This window comes from Hordeum vulgare, chromosome 2H, assembly GCF_904849725.1.
Source record: "Hordeum vulgare subsp. vulgare chromosome 2H, MorexV3_pseudomolecules_assembly, whole genome shotgun sequence".
NCBI classification, from domain to species: domain Eukaryota; kingdom Viridiplantae; phylum Streptophyta; class Magnoliopsida; order Poales; family Poaceae; genus Hordeum; species Hordeum vulgare.
The window spans coordinates 285887583-285896649 of NC_058519.1; the positions used below are offsets into that span (position 1 = coordinate 285887583).

Sequence of the window (9067 nt, forward strand, 5' to 3'; positions counted from 1 at the left end):
TTCTCGTAACAATAAAATTCCCTTGGTATAATTTGATATGGTATCTATGAACTTGTCCTTTTCGATCGTGGTTCTGACTAGGGTTGTTCTTCTTTCGATCCCATATGTAGACAAGTTAAAGAACTTATCTTTTTCACATCAATACATTGGTCCTAGCCTTAATGTTGATCTACCTCCGAGTATTATCCCTTGTAGCTCGAGAATATCACGGAGCTATATCACTCCTTGTGAGCTCCTCGTCAGCTATGCTATTTCAATTTCAAATTCCTCGTAATTTGAGTTGTTGGACACTCAAGTAGACCGATAACTGAATCGAATATGCACTGCGATTCAACAACTTTTAGTAATCTTCCTTTTATATGAGTTTGTACTTGATCTTGTCATTCCAAGCTGTTAAGCTACATCATCAATGTCATGCTAAAACTTGACCATGCGTCAAGCTCACATCAAGCTTTTAACATCGTGTTGGTTGTATTCAAAGGAAATTTAGATTCTGAGCTAGCAATCTTATTTGTGGTTCCGATAACCTTTTTTTGCTTCACCATTCCTTTGCTTGATGTTGTCACTGAACGATTACATCTTCATGAAACTTCTCGACAAATATGTCATGATCATCATCAGCATCCTCACCTCTTCTAGGATATTAATCGAGTTCATGATGATAAATATCATCCTTTTCCCGTCGATGATCTGTGTTATCAGCAACAATGTTATTTCTTTTCCTACAACACAAACTTGATCACATTTTTTGTTGTCCCTTGAGTTCCTTGCTATACAACTTATGTTAATTTCTACCTTTGAGCATTACCATATTTTATGTCAAGAATGTTGTGAGGATTGTTGCACCTCTTAAAGAATTCTTGACATTCTTGGTCCCCATGTTGTTTCTAACCGGAATACCGACAAGTGAAATTTGATGTGTGATTCCAAATACTTCTAGGAGCCCTATTGCTTCGGAGTTAATAACTAATTGCTTCATAATTAGTGTGTTCATTGTTCACTCATCATTTTAGCATTGGTCGTGCTACTCAGTCCATATTTCTGAGTGCACCCTCCAGTCAATGTTTAATTGTTGATGTTTCCTTGAGCATACATCATTATATCATTTGATTTGGCAAATGCTATCTCCTTGTTGGTGAAGGATCGACACATATGTGGGGCCTCAGCGGTCCCCCTTTTGCTGGTTTGGCGGGGAGAAGGGTCGCGGCAAGAGCAGAACCAAAAGTCAGGGCCTGACAAGATCTTTTTACCCAGGTTCGGGCCGCGTGGTGCGTAAAACCCTACTCCTGCATGCGTTTAGTTATTCGTTTTGCATTACTGTAGATATGTCCCTCTTTACAACCTTTCGATTGGTCAAAAAGCCAAAAGTCCTTACTACTAAGCCCGGTGCCTCCTTTTTTAGTCGAAGGGGTCACCATAGTAGCTCAGTAGGTTAACGGCAGGTTCACCAGTGAAACAGCGCCGACCGATAGTTACCGTATTACTGCCTTGTCAGAGGTGCATTAAATGCTTCAACAGACCTCCCTGACCAGTTCAGGGAGGGTTGTACACGTACCCACATGTGGCAACTTCGAGGTGTTGCGCTGGCGTGTGTGCGGACGCGTGGTTCTTGCAACGTCGGTGGCGTGCACGTCGGTGGAGGCGTTCATAGGTCGTGAGGGCGCCCTGGGCCCACGCCTCTCCTCGAGCCTTCTCTTCCTTCCCGGCAGGGTTACCTTGTCGGGCTCTTCTTGTTCCTCTCAGCAAGGAGGCGATGGCCTGCTGAGGCCTTGTCAATCTTCCCGGAAAGGGTGGCTTGCCGGGGCTCAGTCCTAATTCCTTGGTGGGAGGGTCTCGTCATGGCATTGTCTATCTCGTGGGCAGGGAGCTCCTTCCGGGGTCTCTTCTTCCTTCCCAGCAAGCGAGTGCCTGTCGGGGCTTGCAATCAGCATTTGGCGGCTTCTGAGTCTTGTTTTCGCCCCAAGCTCCAGCGACGCGCCTTGACGCTGTGGAGGGGTTGCCGAAGTCCGCTCACTAGTCCGGGGAACTAGAGACCCCAGTATCTAGTGCACCGATAGGAGCCCCCGGGCCTGGGCCACACACACATGCGAGGCGTTGTTGGCCAAGCCCAAAGCGGTGCACGGACTCACGGGCGCCGGGTTTATCGAAATCGAGCCGTTATAGGCTATCTTTCCCCACGTCGCGCATTGAACGCGCGAAGTGGGAGGGTGTGCGCGTGATTGCCTCTTTATTCCCTGAAAATGCCTCTACCACGTGTAGGACATGCGGAGTGGCGGTCGGTCAAGTGGCGATCGTGGTCTCAAAATCCCCGGGCGTGGATGGACCTGCCCCTGCATGCATTGGCGCCTCAGGGTGGTTCCATGTTCCACTCGTGACTTGAGGGTAATTGGACGACAGGGGCGGTGGCTTGTGGAGCTAGCTTTTCCGTGTAAATTAGGGTGTTTGCGCGGACGTTTTGCACACCCATCTCATTCTCGAAGACTTCAGCGCTTGTCTCCTTGTCTTCTCTTGTTTCTTTCAGATTTGTTGGTGGCACCCGCCCCTAACCATGGTTAGGGGACGGGGCCAACCTCCGTCGGCCGCCAGGGCGGCAAGGGGATCCCGCTCGGATCATGCCATAGCTTCAGGGGCTGCAGCCAGCGGCAGCCCCGTCGACCGTGGCGGGAGAGGCTCCAGAGGACGAAGACGTCGGGGTCGTGTTCGAGGGAGGCGGAGTGCTACTCCAGCGTCTTTTCCTTCTCCTCGGCTTGGCGGGCACTCGGGCGGGACGACGCTGGAGTTCGTCGTGGAGCTGCACGGTGTTCTGTGGGGCCATTTGCATCTCCCCCGCCCTTCTTCTAAGGCGATGGAGACTGCATTGCCTCCTGTCTTGTGGTTGCGGGCACACGGCTGCTCCCACGGCGCTATGCAGGCGCCCATGGAGTACCCGAAGCGCCACTCCATGTTGCTCGGGGGAGGCTAGAAAGGCTTTGCCCACGCCAACAGCCTCGAGGATGGGCATATCCTCCGCTTTAAGCTAGCGGAGGAAAATATGCTATCCTTCAAGTTTTACGGGCGTACAGGTGCGCGTCTCGGCTATTGCGAAGAGAACTCGAGCGGCGTCGAGTTTCCTTCCTCGAGCGATAGCGACGAGGGGGACAACAGCGGCAGTGGCACTCTTGGCAGGTCGGGATCCCTCGGGATCAAGTCGGAGTACGACTCCCCGAGCTCCGACTGACTGCTGGCCCTGCCACCGGGGCCCGCTCGCGCCCTTCCCCCGTCTAGTGGGGGCACCTTGTCGGAGCCTGCATCGACGCCTCGTATTTGAGGGGGCGCGACCATTGGCTCCGGCCCCTTTATCTCCTCTGGTTGCCCTATCCTCCGGCGCGGTTATCCCCTACACAATGCAGGTCCAGGAGGAACCAGCCTGGGTTGTGCCGGGGGCTGGTCCGCTCTTTGTCTTTTCGAATGTCACTCCTCCGCATAGGTTGTTCCTCGTCAAACTACAGAGTCTTTAGGTTAGGACAACAATGCTTTGTAAGTGGTATCAAATGTATCCACACAAATGAATGAATTGTTGCATCCTTTATTCGACGCTCATTTTGTATGATTATTCCTTTGCACTTAACGGATGCTTGCCGTCTGGACTTATCCTACCGCGAGTACTTAGAGTTGAGGATCCTCACAAAACTTGGCAGAGGAGGTCATCACCAGCAAGGATCCTTGCCGCACTCAGTGCAACCATGTAAATCGTCGAGCACGGCTCGAGGCGAAATAAGGTGCTACGTAGCCGTCCCACATGTTGAGCAAGTTCGAAACGAGATAAGGGCGCTTTGTGACCGCTCAAGTCATTGAACAGTCTCAAAACGGAGTCGGAGTGCACTGATCCTAGAAAGGTCCATCTGCGCACGGAGTTCTCATAGAAAACTCGATGCTTCAAAAGGGATACAACTAATCTACCAAGAGTCTGGCAAGAAGTTTGCCTCTGTACTTATTTCGCGCGGCGCGACATTCCTAGCCGCAACGTCTGAAGGTGCTGCCGGGGAGGAATACCCGTACCCCCGGCAAGCTGATGTTGCCTCCAACGGCCTTCTTGCCGATGAGGTTTTCGCCGGTGGGCTTTGGCCACTCTGAAGGAAAGAGGCACGCTCGGGCGTATCACTTTCTCATCCGTTTTGCAAGAGATTTGCTGGCAGAGCCCTCGAGCGCATCTTTCGGGCGTCACAACGCTCCAGGGAGAAATGCGAGCCGGAGGGCGCGTAAAGGGACGGTTCAGGGCCTCAGATGCTTCATCGACGACCATCCAACACTCCGGAGATGTGTCTCCGTCGAACTAAGCGCTAGAAGCGTGGCCGAAGCCTCCTGTCACGCCCTCGACAGCAGCGCGATGTTCCAAGGAGGTGCGTTGGCCGAGCGATGCGGAGCTCGGGGGCTTCCGCTCCTTCCACCCGCGCTCGCATAGCACCTATGGAGGCGCTATGAGCTCTCGCGCGGGCAGAGCAGCCACTTCCTCCTCCCACTCAGGGAAGATGCAGCGGCGAACTGAGATCCATGGAGCCTACGAGCGGCTCGTCGCATCGGGGTGGCGTTAACGCCGGCCTGCTTCCGACGACCCCCCTACCTGGCGCGCCAAAGATGTTGCTGAAGGATCGACACCTATCGGGGGCCTCAGCGGTCCCCCTTTTGCTCGTTTCGCGGGGAGAGGAGTCGCGCCAAGAGAAGAACCAATAGTCAGGGCCCAACAAGATCTTTTTACCCAGGTTCGGGCCGTGTGGTGCGTAAAACCCTACTCCTGCATTCGTTTAGTTATGCGTTTGGAGTTACTGTACATCTGTCCCTCTTTACAACCTTTCGATTGGTAAAAAAGCCAAAAGTCCTTACTACTGAGCCCCGGGCCTCCTTTTATAGGCGAAGGGGTCACCAGAGTGGCTCAGTGGGTGAACAGTGGGTTCAGAGTGAAACAGCGCCGACCGATAGTTACAATGTTACTACCTTGTCAGAGGGTCATTAAATGCTTTGATAGACCTCCCTGACCTATTCAGGGAGGGTTGGACACGTACCCACACGTGGCAACTTCGGGGTGTTGCGCTGGCGTGCGGGCGGACGCATGGTTCATGCATCGTCGGTGGCGTGCATGTCGGTAGAGGCATTCACATGTCGGGAGGGCGCCTTGGGCCTTCTCTTCCTTCTCGGCAGGGTTACCTTGCCGGGGCTCTTCTTGTTCCTCTCGGCAGGGAGGCGATGGCCTGCCGAGTCCTTGTGAATCTTCCCGTCAAGGGTGGCTTGCCGGGGCTCGGTCCTTATTCCTTTGCAGGAGGGTCTCTCCGTGGGATTGTCTATCTCCCCGGCAGGGAGCTCCTGTCGGGGTCTCTACTTCCTTCCCGGCAAGCGAGTGCCTACGGGGGCTTGCAATCAGCATTTGGTGGCTTCTGAGTCTTGCTTTCACCCCAAGCTCCAGTTACGCGCCTTGCCGTTGTGGAGCGGTTGCCGGTGTCCGCGCACTAGTACGGCGAACTAGAGACCCCAGTCTTTAGTGCACCGACACTCCTTGATCTTATAATTTTGGAAATTCATCCCTACTGAAATCTTGAGGGATTGTCGCCGAGCCCATTGGCCACACCCTCAACTTATTTATGGTTCACGATGAAGCTCTTGAAATCTTTATCTTTGTGCCTAGGTCATGAAGAATATGTTTGATCGAAGAAGTGTTTTCCTAGAGTTCACGTTCATTTTTGCCGCTGTGAATATGACAAAGTTTTGTTTCTCTTCCTCTCGGGTAATCCCAAATCATTCACGCATGTGCGATGTGTTATATGTTTTGAAGTTTTTTTATCTTCACTTCATATAATTCCTCTTAGCACCCCAAGACACTGACCGATTTGATCAAGGAAGTTATGTTCCTTCATAAGAGCTAATACATGCTTACACAAGGGCCTTGATATCCTCAGTGATGGTTCTCAAATCACAAGTCGGTTGCATTTGATTGTAAGAATTCCATGTGGGCACGCTTGTCTTGACATTGTGTTCATGTGTCTTACAATCCAACTCATGATCCAAGAATTGCTTGTGTAGTTCAAATCCTGAGAATCTTGCATCATCATCTTTTATTTTCAGGCATCCTAAGCCTGAGGTGCCCTAACACCAATCACATCCGAATCTTAGGCATATATGATGGTTGGAACATTTATCAATAGTTATAAATTTGGAGTTTGTGTAACCTGGTACGGTGATGTCTTGTTTGGCACACCGGGCCGAAGGATCTATTGTTATAAATTCTTCCAAAGGTAAGATTCGACATCTTCCTTGCGGAACTATATGACTTATTTTATAAGTTATTTTTGATGAATCCTTTGTGTGCCCAAAGTCCAACCTTTATCTGATGACCATGTCGATGCTACCTCGAAGCACGAATGTGGTACTTCAATTGTCAACAGGAACATTGGACGCGCAATGTTAAGTTGTTCCTCATCAATTATCCAAACCGCATGGTATGGGTAAACATCATGATTCCCCTTGCCCTTTTATCAAAATGGTTATGTACTTGATGACCTATCATGTATAACATAGTCTATATTTTCCTTGTGAACACATTTTCCTTCCCATTGGTCAGTTTAACCTTTCTTGAATCTAAACTTATCTAAGCAATGTTAATTCCCTACTTAGGTAACCACCTCGGTATACAACTCTGTCAGTAAGACCCTGTTACTATTGTGGATAACATTCTAGTAGCCGCCGGTGGACGAGTACTTTGCCTATTTGTCCGCCTCGTTCCAACAAGGAGGAAAATGGTTCTATTCGTTCTCCACCCTTGGTACCGACGTTGTTGCCAACATAGCTGACAGGCTATCCTTTGACATGTCTTGCTACCAAGACCATATAAGATGTCACCGCTCTGCCTACTCTTCGCCCGCATGGTGGACCCATAACCAAAAGTTCCATACTCTTGGCCCACATGGTGGACCCATAACCCAAAGTTCAACAGAATTGAAACCTGACTCTCCTAGACATCCTTGACTCCAAAGTACGATTTACACTTGGCTTCGTATGAAATTCCAGAGCCACCATCCAATGGAATGATCACCCTTCGGTACGGATATTATCCAACATGCTCAAGATCAAGTCTGCATTATTCATGATAACCTGAAGGCTTCTCAGTCTTGTCCGAAAAGTCAGTATGACCGTCATCATCAAGATATGGTCTATCAATCTGGCGAAAAGGCTTATCTTCACGTCACACCAATGAGAGGTGCACACCATTTTGGCATCAAGGTCAATCTAGCTCCTCGTTATATAGGTCCATTCACTATTCTCGAAAGGCGTGGAAGAGTGGCCTATCAATTGGAACTGCCGGAGAACCTTTCTTAGGTTCACAATGTCTTGTATGTGTCTGAGCTCCGCCGCTGCTTCAAAGATCCTGTTTGAATAGTGGATCATGATATGCTTGAGCTGCAACAAGACCTCTCTTATAAAGAGCATCTAGTACGCATTCTCGACCACGCTGAACGTCAGACTCGACACAAGGTCACCAAGTTCCCTAAAGTGCAGAGGTCAAATCATTCTGAAGGGGAAACAACTTGGGAACGCAAGGATCATCTTCATGATGAATACCCCGAGCTCTTTCCTTCCACCTCTTAATTCTCAGGACGAGAATTCTTGTTAGTGGGGGAGAGTTGTGACATCCCCGAATGATGCTACAATGATCATTGTAATTAAGCTAGAGTGATGACCATGATCAATGCCTAATCATTTTGCTAAACAACGCGTGATCAAACTTCCGATCATTCTCATATTCAAATTTCTGTTGAAATTCAAAATTCAAATAATAAGTGGAATAAATATTTTGTCAAACAAGAAAACAAAAATCATGGTTAGATTGCAAATATTCATGTGATAATTATAAAGTATGAAATCATATTTATCAAGCCCCCTTTTGTCTCAAAATAATTATTAACTGTGGCCAATTCAATATTAAATGCCTTTTAATTTTAGTCTATTACAAATAGTGAATCTAAAAAATTTATGAGATTGCACTAAATTGCAAAAGTAATACTACATCAAATGCCCTATTTTTACAAGAGATTATTACTACAAAATAAATAAAACACTAAAAGAAAATTGAAAAGAAAAAGAATAAACCCCCTCCCCCTCAGAGGCACAACTCGGCCTTGGTCCATTCGGCCAACAGGCAGGCCCAACTCTTTCCTCGGCTATAAAACCCCAAGAACCCTAGCACCCACCCCCCAGCGCTCACTCTTCCCTCACCCCGATTCCCTCACCCCCTGGCAGCGACTGCGCCCCCACTGCTCCACGTTGCCCCGGCCAAAACCGCCCACCCCGCATTGGTGCCACTCTGGTGGTGGCCCTCTCTCCTAAAGCTCGCCCCTCCGGCCACTGGCCGGCGCCAGCTCTCCGGGCCCCGTCGCTGGTGCCCCGCCCCTCACCGCTGCCACTCCGGCGGCGGCCCTCCCTCAGCAGCACGCCTCGTGGCCTGACGCCCCTCCTGTGTACGTCGGCCACCACCACCGGCACCCTCCCACCGATGCCCCTCCTTCATTCCACGGCCACCACTGCCGGAACCCTCCCACCGGCGCCACCTCGTCAGATCCACCGCGCCTCCACCAACGCACGCCTCCCCCGCCTCGCCACCGCACACACTGCCACGCTCTACAACCTGTAGTCAGTCCCCTCTCCTCGTTCTTCATCTGGTCCAACGCCCCCTTTCCCTATGCTGCCTCCAACCCTCGCTCGCCCGTGCTCTCCGCGCGCCCCGTCCCACCGGCTACGCCCGCTCGCACCGCTCTATGCTCGCCCCACCACTGGCCATTTCCGTCGGTGTTGCCACGTCGGCCGCCCTGCGGTCAACCTTTCCCTCCATTTGGCCATGGCCTTGGGCTTGATTCGGCCGGCCCCGACCACCTTCCGTGTAAAACCAGGGGGTTAATCCCCCGTGTGAGTATTTAATTTGGGGCAATTTGCCCCCTTGACACTATGACAAATGAGGCCAACCCTCCTTAGAACATTTTTAAAATAAATAAATATATAAAATAAATAATAATAAATGAATTAATTAATAAATAAGTTAATTAAC

General features: G+C 50.2%; 1 pseudogene; it reads left to right on the plus strand.

The window, feature by feature from the left end:
• Nucleotides 1-8656, plus strand: part of LOC123426530 — a 13113-nt pseudogene extending 4457 nt beyond the window's left edge.
• The last annotated feature ends 411 nt before the right edge of the window (nucleotides 8657-9067 follow it).